Source organism: Gorilla gorilla, chromosome 22, assembly GCF_029281585.2.
Source record: "Gorilla gorilla gorilla isolate KB3781 chromosome 22, NHGRI_mGorGor1-v2.1_pri, whole genome shotgun sequence".
Lineage (NCBI taxonomy): Eukaryota > Metazoa > Chordata > Mammalia > Primates > Hominidae > Gorilla > Gorilla gorilla.
This window is the reverse complement of record NC_073246.2, coordinates 18,221,248-18,233,344: the sequence shown is the minus strand read 5'-3', so window position 1 is coordinate 18,233,344 and position 12,097 is coordinate 18,221,248. Positions and strand designations below refer to the sequence as shown.

Here is a 12,097-nt window from a genome sequence, read left to right as displayed (position 1 = left end):
ACACTTATGAGCTAGGCACTGTTCTATACACCTAACTTGTATCAACATATTTCATCCTCAAGACAACCCCTTCAGCTAGGTATGTATTATTAGCTCCATTTTGCAGATGAGAAAGTACAGCCCAGAGAGTGTAAAGGATTTGCCAAAGTTCACACAGAGAACAGGTGGTGGAGCAGGCATTTATACCCAAGCTGCAGAGGAAGGGGGGACAGAGGAGGCGAACCTGCATTTTACATCATCATCACACTCATTTCTTGATTTTTTACAGTAGGTTGTGTGTTCATATACTGAAACCATTCACCAATTTATACAAAAGGTTAACAGGTTACATTAGGTGGTGAGAATATGCTTTTTAATTGTATTTATGTGTATCTAATTTATATATCCATTATGAACATAATATCATTTGTAATAAGAAAAATACAATAAATGCAATTTTGAAGCACATTGCTTGGGTCATGAGCTCAGATGGAGAACTATCTGTATTTTAGACAACTCCCTTACATTAAACAGTATTAAAAGACTTTGCACCATCTGACTGACAGTGTGATTGTCAAAAACTTAAGCATAAAGTTTTCAGGGAGATAGTTCCTGCCACATAATTATAAAGAAGAAGAATGACTTCATGTATCCTACCTCAAAACTTGAGAAAACAAACTCTTAATGAAGATGATCCCCAAAGTGAAGATAGACCAGCTTATCAAAGTTTCAAATGTATGAGCGTACTGAATTGGATATCATTTCAAAACATAGTTAATTATGTATCTATGGAAGGCTATAGGTTGTATTTTTATAATTTTGCTATAAGAAAATAAATGATACATAATTATCTGAAAAGATAGTTTTATGTGTATATTTTGATATACAATTCTTCTTATATATTGTTTACAAAATGTTTGCCAGTCACCTATTTTCAGAAATTTTACCTTTTACTAGATTTTAGAGTAAAGTGATTAAATAGTTCCCAGGCTTACATGCCACATATTTGCATCTCAGGATTATAATTTTTAAATAAAATAAAAAGAAATTCTTTAGTGATTCTAGTTTTTCTTATAAAAAATTAAAACATGAGTGAAGAAGAGTAAATCAAGTTTCTCATTTCAATACTTAGAAAGTTATATTAATTACGGATAAACAAATATGGTTACATAATAAGATGTTCTGCTTACCATTTGGATAGAATGCTTGCAATTTATTTGGACAATTATCCCAGTAAAATTCCTGAAGATCTGAAAAATAAGAATGATTGAGGAAGATTAATTAAACCTATTTTGTATATCATTTTATAATACATTAATTCCATGTGATCTTTGACTCATATTCATTCCAGACTCCTACATTCAGGCTCATAATTTTCATTTAATCTGAATATTAAGTAAACTTAGGAAACAGCACACGTCTTTTATTTATTCACACACTCTTCTTATTGCCAGGAGCTACCTTTCCAGCCTGACTGCACTGAACCTCAACTCTGACCTTCACGAATCACATTGTGCAGTTAAAAGAAATAATTCACTCTAAACTCTGACTTGATACTTCCCTTAAACGAAATAGAGAGACTGTACCATTATGCTCATAATTTTTTTATTATATTTTAAGTTCTGGGATACATGTGCAGAACGTGCAGGTTTATTACACAGGTGTACATGTGCCATAGTGGTTTGTGAAACCTATCTACATTTATTTCTCCTAATGCTATCCCTCCCGTAGCCCCCCAATGCCCCAACAGGCCCCGGTGTGTGATGTCCCCTTCCCTGTGTCCATGTGTTCTCATTGTTCCACTCCCACTTACGAGTGAGAACATGTGGTGTTTGGTTTTCTATTCCTGTGTTAGTCTGCTGAGAATGATGGTTTCTAGATTCATCCATGTCCCTGCAAAGGACATGAACTCATCCTTTTTTATGGCTGCATAGTATTCCATGGTGTATATGTGCCACATTTTCTTTATCCAGTCTATCATTGATGGGCATTTGGGTTGGTTCCAAGTCTTTGCTATTATGAATAGTGCTGCAATAAACATACGAGTGTATGTGCAGAATTATAGTAGAATGATTTATAATCCTTCAGGATTATACCCAGTAATGGGATTGCTGGGTGAAATGGTATTTCTGGTTCTAGATCCTTCAGGAATCGCCACACTGTCTTCCACAATGGTTGACCTAATTTACACTCTCACCAACAGTGTAAAAGCGTTCCTATTTCTCCACATCCTTTCCAGCATCTGCTGTTTCCTGACATTTCAATGATCACCATTCTAACTGGCATGAGATGGTATCTCATTGTGGTTTTAATTTGCATTTCTCTAATGACCAGTGATGATGTTTTTTCCATATGTTTGTTGGCCGCATAAATGTCTTCTTTTGAGAAGTGTCTGTTCATATTCTTCACCCACTTTTTAATGGGGTTGTTTTTTTTTCTTGTAAATTTGTTTAAATTCTTTGTAGATTCTGGATATTAGCCCTCTGTCAGATGGATAGATTGCAAAAATTTTCTCCCATTTTGTAGGTTGCCTGCTCACTCTGAAGATAGTTTCTTTTGCTGTGCAGAAGCTCTTTAGTTTAATGAGATCCCAATTGTCAATTTAGGCTTTTATTGCTATTACTTTTGGTGTTTTAGTCATGAAGTCTTTGCCCATGCCTATGTCCTGAATAGTATCGCCTAGGTTTTCTTCTAAGGTTTTTATAGTTTTAGGTCTTATGTTTAAGTCCTTAATCCATCTTGAGTTAATTTTTGTACAAGGTGTAAGGAAGGGGTCCAGTTTCAGTTTTCTGCATAGGGCTAGCCAGTTTTCCCAACACCATTTATTAAATAGGGAATCCTTTCCCCACTGCTTGTTTTTGTTAGATTTGTCAAAGATCAGATGGTTGTAGATAGGTGGCATTATTTCTGAGGCCTCTGTCCTGTTCCATTGGTCTATTTGGTACCAGTACCATGCTGTTTTGGTTATTATAGCCTTGTAGTATATTTTGAAGTCAGGTAGGGTGATGCCTCCAGCTTTGTTCTTTTTGCTTAGGATTGGCTGGGCTATGCAGGCTCCTTTTGGGTTCCATATGAAATTTAAAGTAGTTTTTTTTCTAATTCTGTGAAGAAAGTCAATGGTAGCTTGATAGGAATAGCATTGAATCTATAAATTACTTTGGGCAGTATGGCCATTTCCATGATATTGGGTCTTCCTATCCATGAGCATGGAATGTTTTTCCATTTGTTTGTGTCCTCTCTTACTTCCTTGAACAGTGGTTTGTAGTTCTCCTTGAAGAGGTCCTTCACATCCCTTGTAAGTTGGATTCCTAGCTATTTTATTCCTTTTGTAGCAATTGTGAATGGGAGTTCACTCATAATTTGGCTCTGTGTTTGCCTATTATTGGTGTATAGGAATGCTTGTAATTTTTGCACATGGATTTTGTATCCTGACACTTTGCTGAAGTTGTTTATTTGCTTAAGGAGACTTTGGACTGAGACGATGGATTATTCTAAATATACAATCATGTCATCTGCAAACAGGGACAATTTGACTTCCTCTCTTTCTATTTGAATATCCTTCATTTCTTTCTCTGGCCTGATTGCTCTGCCCAGAACTTCCAATATTATTTTGAGCACGAGGGCATCCTTGTCTTGTGCCAGTTTTCAAAGGGAATGCTTCCAGCTTTGACCCATTCAGTATATTAGCTGTGGGTTTGTCACAAATAGCTCTTATTTTTTTGAGATATGTTCCACCACTACCTAGTTTATTGAGAGTTTTTAGCATGAAGGGGTGTTGAATTTTATCAAAGGCCTTTTCTGCATCTATTGAGATAATCATGTGTTTTTCGTCATTGATTTGCATATGTTGAACCAGCCTTGTATGCCAGGGATGAAGCCAACTTGATTGTGGTGGATGAGCTTTTTGATGTGCTGCTGGATCAGTTTGGCAGCATTTTATTAAGGATTTTTGCATCGATGTTCATCAGGGATATTGGCCTGAAATTTTCTTTTCTTTTTGTTGTGTCTCTGCCAGGTTTTGTTATCAGGATGATGTTGACCTCATAAAATGAGTTAGGGAAGAGTCCCTCTTTTTCTATTGTTTGAAATAGTTTCAGAAGGGATGGAACCAGCTCCTCTTTGTACCTCTGGTAGAATTTGGCTGTGAATCCTTCTGGTCCTGGGCTCTTTTGGTTGGTAGGGTATTAATTACTGCCTCACTTTCAGAGCTTGTTATTGGTCTATTCAGTGATTTGACTTCTTCCTGGTTTAGTCTTGAGAGGGTGTATGTGTTCAGGAATTTATCCATTTTTTCTAGATTTTCTAGTTTATTTATGTAAAGTTGTTTATAGTTTTCCCTGATGGTAGTTTGTATTCCTGTGGGATCAATGATGATATCTCCTTTATCATTTTTTATTGTGTCTATTTGATTCTTCTCTCTTTTCTTCTTTATTTCTCTGGCTAGGGGTCTACTATTTCATTAATCTTTTCAAAACACCAGCTCGTGTGTTTATTGATTTTTTAAGGCTTTTTCGTGTCTCTATCTTCTTCAGTTCTGCTCTGATCTTAGTTATTTCCTGTCTTCTTCTAGCTTTTGAATTTGTTTGCTCTTGCTTCTCTAGTTCTTTTAATTGTGATGTGAGGGTATTGATTTTAGATCTTTCCTGCTTTCCCCTGTGGGCATTTAGTGCTATAAATTTCCCTGTAAACACTGCTTTAGCTGTGTCCCAGAGATTCTGGTATATTGTGTCTTTGTTCTCATTGGTTTCAAAAAGCTTATGTATTTCTGCCTTAATTTCATTATTTACACAGTAGTCATTGAGGAGAAGGTTGCTCAGTTTCCATGTAGTTGTGCAGTTTTGAGTGAGTTTCTTAATCCTGAGTTCTAATTTGATTGTGTTGTGGACTGAGAGACCATTTGTTATGATTTTCATTCTTTTGCATTTGCTGAGGAGTGTTTTACTTCCAATTATGTGGTCAATTTTAGAATAAGTGCAATGTGCTGAGAAAATGTATATTCTATTGATTTGGGGTAGAGACTTCTGTAAATATCTATTAGGTCTGCTTGGTCCAGAGCTAAGTTCAAGGCTTGAATGTACTTGTTAATTTTCTATCTCGTTGATCTGTCTAATATTGACAGTGGGTGTTAAAGTCTCCCACTATTATTGTGTTGGAGTAAAAGTCTCCTTGTGGGTCTCTAAAAACTTCCTTTATGAATCTGAATCTGGGTGCTCCTGTATTGGGTGCTTTATTGGGTGCTTATATATTTAGGATAGTTAGCTTGTCTTGTTGCATTGATCGCTTTACCATTATGTAAAGTCCTTCTTTGTCTTTTTTTGTCTTTGTTGGTTTAAAGTCTGTTTTATCAGAGACTAGGATTGCAACCCCTGCTTTTGTGTGTTTTTTTTTTTTTTTTTTGCTTTCCATTTGTTTGGTAAATATTCCTCCACCCATTTATTTTGAGCCCATGTGCGTCTTTGCACGTGAGATGTGTCTCCTCAATACAGCACACCAATGGGTCTTTACTTTTTATCCAATTTGCCAGTCTGTGTCTTTTAATTCGGGCATTTAGCCCATTTACATTTAAGGTTAATATAGTTATGTGTGATTTTGATCCTGTCATTATGATGCTGGCTGGTTTTTATGCCCATTAGTTGATGCAGTTTCTTCATAGTATCAATTGTCTTTACAATTTGGTATGTTTTTGCAGTGGCTGGTACCAGTTTTTCCTTTCCATATTTAGTGCTTCCTTCAGGAGCTCTTCTAAGGCAGGCCTGGTGGTGACAAAATCTCTCAGCATTTGCTTGTCTTTAAAGAATTTTATCTCTCCTTCGCTTATGAAGCTTAGTTTGGCTGGATATGAAATTCTGGGTTGAAAATTCTTTTCTTTAAGAAGGTCAGATATTGGCACCCACTCTCTTCTGGCTTGCAGGGTTTCTGCAGAGAGACCCGCTGTTAGTCTGATGTGCTTCCCTTTGTGGGTAACTTGACCTCTTTCTCTGGCTGCCCTTAACATTTTTTCCTTCATTTCAACCTTTGTGAATAGGATGATTACGTGTCTTGGGGTTGCTCTTTTCGAGGAGTATCTTAGTGGTGTTTTCTGTATTTCCTCAGTTTGAATGTTGGCCTGTCTTGCTAGGTGTGGAAAGTTCTCCTGGATAATATACTGAAGAGTTTTTTCCAACTTGGTTCCATTCTCCCTGTCACTTTCAGGTACACCAATCAAACATAGGTTTGGTCTTTTCACATAGTTCCATATTTCTTGGAGGCTTTGTTCATTCCTTTTCATTCTTTTTACTCTAATCTTGTCTTCCTGCTTTATTTCATTAAGTCGATCTTCAATCTCTGATATTCTTTTTTCCACTCAATCGATTCAGCTATTGATACTTGTGTATGCTTCACAAAGTTCTTGTGCTGTTTTTCAGCTCCATGAGGTCACTTATGTTCTTCTCTAAACTGGTTATTCTAGTTAGCAATTCATTTAACCTTTTTTCAAGGTTCTTAGCTTCCTTGCGTTGGGTTAGAACATGCTCCTTTAATTCGGAGCAGTTTGTTATCAGCCACCTTCTGAAGCCTACCTCTGTCAATTCATCAAACTCATCCAGTTTTGTGCAGTTTTGTTCCCTTGCTGATGAGAAGTTATGATCCTTTGGAGGAGAAGAGGCATTCTGGTTTTTAGCATTTTCAGCCTTTTTGTGCTGGATTTTCCTCACCTTCGTGGATTTATCTACCTTTGGTCTTTGATGTTGGTGATCTTTAAATGGTGTTTGGGTGCGGACGTCCTTTTTGTTGATTTTGATGCTATTCCTTTCTGTATGTTAGTTTTCCTTGCAACAGTCAGGCCCCTCTGCTGTAGGTCTGCTGGAGTTTGCTAGAGGTCCACCCCAGACCCTATTTGCCTTGGTATCACCAGTGGAGGCTGCAGAACAGCAAAGATTACTGTCTGCTCCTTCCTCTGGAAGTTTCGTCCCAGAGGGTCACCTTCCAGATGCCAGCTGGAGCTCTCCTGTATGAGGTATCTGTCGACCCCTGCTGGGAGGTGTCTCCCAGTCAAGAGGCATGGAGATCAGGGACCCACTTGAGGAGGAAGTCTGTCCCTTAGCAGAGCTTGAGTGCTGTGTTAAGAGATCCTCTGCTCTCTTCAGAGCTGGCAGGAAGGAACGTTTAAGTCTTTTGAAGCGGCGCCCACAGCCGCCCCTTCCCCCAGGTGCTCTGTCCCAGGGAGATGGGAATTTTATCTATAAGCCCCTGACTGTGGCTGCTGCCTTTCTTTCAAAGATGCCCTGCCCAGAGAGGAAGAATGTAGAGGGGCAGTCTGGCTACAGTGGCTTTGCCCAGCTGCAGTAGGTTCCGCCCAGTTCAAGCTTCCGTGTGGCTTTGTTTACACTGTGAGGGGAAAACTGCCTACTCAAGCCTCAGTAGGAGCAGATGCCTCTACTTCCACCAAGCTCGAGTGTCCCAGGTCGACTTCAGACTGCTGTGCTGGCAGCGAGAATTTCAAGCCAGTGGATCTTAGCTTGCTGGGCTTTGTGGAGTGGGATCTGCTGAGCAAGGCAACTTGGTTCCCTGGCTTCAGCCCCCTTTCCAGGGCAGTGAACAGTTCTCTTTGCCAGCATTTCAGACACCACTGGGGCATGAAAAAAAACTCCTGCAGCTAGCTCAGTGTCTGCCCAACCAGCCGCCCAGTTTCATGTTTGAAGCACAGGGCCCTGGTGGTACAGGCACCTAAAGGAGTCTCCTGGTCTGTGGGTATGTCGACCAGAATGCATCACTCCTCACGGCACAGTCCCTCACGGCTTCCCTTGGCTAGGGGAGGGAGTTCCCGACCTTTTGTGCTTCCTTGGTAAGACAACGCCCCACTCTGCTTTGGTTCGCCCTCCATAGGCTGCACCCACTGTCTAATCAGTCCCAATGAGATGAGCCAGGTATGTCAGTTGGAAATGAAGAAAACACCCGCCTTCTGTGTTGATCTAGCTGGGAGCTGCAAACCAGAGATGTTCCTATTTGGCTATCTTCCCCACAACCTACACTCATAATTTTTAATGGTACTTCACAAACTTTCTGCAGGAGAAAATTGCACTATGATCTTCAAGTGTGATCAGAGGAAATCTACATTCTGAACTTTTTGAGTCTATATACTAGGTGAGCTAATTTGTATGTTTGGCAATTATATCACCTCTGGAAATATATTTATTTTAAGATTGTGATTAGCACGTTATTTCAGACATGGTATAATAATTGTCAAGTACTTTTATAAGACCAGAGAACTCTCATCAATTTAAAAAAATCCCTATTTTTAGAAGATGAGGAAAATGAAACTCAAGGAAAGAGAAATGGCTTGGCTAAGATCTAAGCTTAGAAGCAGTAATATGGCCAGGCTAAGTCTCAAAGCTTTATTTTATGCCTCTTTCCATGGCATTATTTTGAAATATATTTATTAAAACTGTAACATATTCCAAGCATCTAACTGAGCACTGGGGAATCAGTAATGAACATGATAGATAAAGAACCTGATTTCATGAAGCTTAATTCTAATAATCTTGGTTCATTAAAGTATTGAATAAACTCTTCCATCCATATAATTAATATAGAATGAAAGTTTAACCAAGATGCCAAGAGTTCAGAGTGCAGTGGTATTATGAGCCAAGCCTAGTTTCCAATGAATATTCTTTCTTTAAACCTCTTAAATATATTTGACCTACAAAGTGCTTAGCTGAACATCTGAATATCTTTGACATGTAGATAGACATTTTGTGCAAAGATAAAACTTTCAAAAAACAAGTATTTTTTTCCATTTCATGTTTTCAAAGATATGTTTTATTTACTTACTGATCTGATTCTGTGTTAACTTCCAGGCTCAGTGTGACGCTTAAAAACATGCTGTAGAGATTAAAATTTCCACACGTGCAAATGAGCAAATAGATTCCACACGCAAGAGCAAAATAAAGACCTTGAGATCCATTCTGCCAATCATTTCTTAACTACTCCTTCATATTTGGCAGTGAGTTCAGTTGTTCTGCTTATAGTAGGCATTTGCAAAATAGAATGGCATAGTTTAAAAATAACAGATTGGATCTTTAGATCACTAAAACACCTTTCTCGTGCCTACATTTTTATGCTCCCTACCAATAAGATATAAGTAACTACATTCCTGTTTAGTTGCATTATCTTAATGACTTTGGATATTAATTATTTTAGAATGACTTTCACATGAGGCAAATTGGGATAGTTTTGTCACTATAAAAACATCAGTTGAAATCTGGAAAACAAAGAGCCCAAAATAATTTACTAAACATAAGGCCAAGTTGCCAAGTTTTGCCTAAAATTACAGTTGTTCCTAAAATTATAACAACAGAAAGATATGTAGAATGGTTACTCAGTGTGAAGTGATTATTGGTTAGGCTTCCTTGTGACCGAGTCCAAAGTCTCTGAATGTGACTACCAACTTGATTCACTTAGAAATGCCTCTGTTTTAGCATAGTTACCTTTCAGATTTTTCTCTAAACCTCCTTAATATGGCATTCAGGATACTGAATTAGTGACTGATTTCACCAAAAAGAATCAGCTCATAGAATGGACCCATCAGAGAACGCCTGAGGAGAATCATTCTCTATGTTTTAAAGAGGAGACAAACCCAGGCACATAGTCGGTGATTGATAGAATGGACTCTGGTTCATGCTCCTTTACTACTAGTTCTGTGTCTTTTCCACAATGTCATAGCTATGATATGAAGTGTTTTATTCTTTGTCATACACTTAGGACATAAGGAACATTTTATGGTATATATCATAAAATAAAACTCCTTACATATATTACAGAACCTTATATTACATATTATTACATATATATGTAATTCACCATATACATGATATTAATTAGAAATTTCTGAACTTGAAAACTGTGCCTTCTGCTTCTAGGGACCAGCTCCATCATATAAAGACACTATCTGTGTCATCGTTTCAGAATTATACCATTAAAAGATCATAATCAATTGCACCACCAAGGCTTGTAACTATTGTCTTTGACACTTTCATCCTATTTTCTTGGAGTAAATTTTCTCCAGCAGATGAGACTTCAACAGGCTCTTCTCAAGTGCCTTCTCCTCCTAGAATCAAATTTAGTACATTTCTAAGAAAAATCTCAGAGCTTACTGTCTTACACTATGCTTTTTTTTTCCTAATCACTGTCATTATAAAAATCAGGGTTGTGAGATTCGAGATTTTCACAAATGTCAAATATCAGTGTGTCCCACTTTTATTCTATTTTTTTTAGCTAAAGTATTCACTCTAATTTATATCCTTGAAACACGTGGTGCATGCATTGAGATTGCTTGTCATCTAATTAGAAAAAATATGTCAAAGATTGTTTAAAGTATTATCTTACTTATTACTGGGAATTGAGGGATCAAATAAAACACAAGTAACAGAAACACTGTTTTACTTATTTGTCATTTGTCATTTTCAAATAAGGCAACAGCAAGGAGTCAAATGTTTATGACAGAAATAAGTCACATTAGTGCTGAATATGTTTTCTATAAATCTACCAGTAATCATATGTTTAGAATAGATTGGCCAATTTTTAAATGTCTTTGCTACTATAGAGTTAAATGAAGGTAAAGAGAAAACCAAAAGAGAAAGACAAAGAGAAAGGAAAATTCTAACTATGATTATAATAGTCATAATTTACCACGTCCACTATGCATTATTGAAGAGTTTGAACCAGAGAGTGACATGACTTGGTTTACTTTTTTATGATATTATTGTGGCTGGTAAGTGGAGAACAGATGGAAGAGTGGGGCCGGGGTGGCTCTAGATAAGCAGAGAGAAAAGTTAGGCTACTCTTGTAGTCTGGGGATAACGTAACTATACTTTCAATCAGAATGCAGTAGTAGAAATTGACAGGAACATAGGAAGTTGAGATGTCTGGAGAATAAACTGTGGAAAAGAGGATCAAGGACAACTCAGGTCTTCAGCTGAAGCAACAAGGTAGACTGTGGTGCTGTTTATTAAAAGGGTGTGTCTAGCATATGGTGGAGGGAAAGAGATTTGGAAGAAAGACTACCATTTCGGCCATTTTACCTATGTAGGTTTAAAACATTGCTATATCAGTGGTTAATAGGCTGTCCTTTCATATACCATAATTTCTATTTTATCATCCACAATTTTCTCAATAATAAGAATAGCCAGTTCGCCCTTTTTCTGCTGCATTGTGTTGAGAGTTGCTGTATCTGTGTCTTGTGAGTAATTCCTATCTCTTCTACATTTTCAGTCTCTCACTCCACCAGTTATTCTCCCATAGACTATTAGTAATGCCTTTGTGTCTCTTGTCTAATTAATTAATGCATCCCTCTACCCTGTGAATTCCTCAAGTTAATGTCCTCCCCTCCCCTACATAGCTAAGCTCCTCAAAAAAGAACATGAACCTGTTCATTTTAACTCTTTCATTTGTATTTTATTCTACAATGCACTGAGTGGGTGCTCCACTTATACTTCCACTATGTTACTGAGACTGGTCTCACAAACTTCCCTAATAAACTCCTAATTGTGACACCCTATGGATTATGTTAGTAAGTTATATATATATATATATATATATATATATATATATATATATATATATATATATATAGCAGGTTGCTATTCCTAATGTTATTCTGCCTCCTCTAAACATTTTGCTTTGTGCGATATTAACATTACATTTATGAAACGTCAATGACCAACAAATCTACATCTCTAATTCGTCCCTGTGTTCTAACCTTTGGGCCCACATATTGAACTGCATACTTGGAATCTCCACCTGGCTGCCACATATACACTCCAAACAAAACATAGCTAAACACTGAACACTAAGCACTTCTCACTCTTGGCTCCCAAACCTCTTTTCCTATTCCTATTGGTGAACAGCGTCACCATCTACCCATTAACCCAAGACAGATGTTTGGGAATCTACTGCCTCTTCCACATCATCCAAATTTTATCATTGACTTTGACTTGTTAATACTACTTCTGGCCAGGTGTGGTGGCTCACGCCTGTAATCCCAACACATTGGAAGGCTGAGGCAGGTGGATCACCTGAGGCCTGGAGTTCAAGACCAGCCTGACCAACATGGTGAAACCCCGTCTCTACTAAAAATACAAAA

General features: G+C 37.6%; 1 long non-coding RNA gene across 1 annotated transcript in view; it reads right to left on the bottom strand.

The window, feature by feature from the left end:
• Positions 1–1,181: 1,181 nt before the first annotated feature.
• LOC129529347 (uncharacterized) overlaps positions 1,182–12,097 on the bottom strand; it is a 36,581-nt gene continuing 25,665 nt past the window's right edge. The window contains exon 3 of the long non-coding RNA XR_008674844.1: positions 1,182–1,229. This is a non-coding gene — a long non-coding RNA (uncharacterized lncRNA). The remainder of the gene's footprint in view (positions 1,230–12,097) is intronic.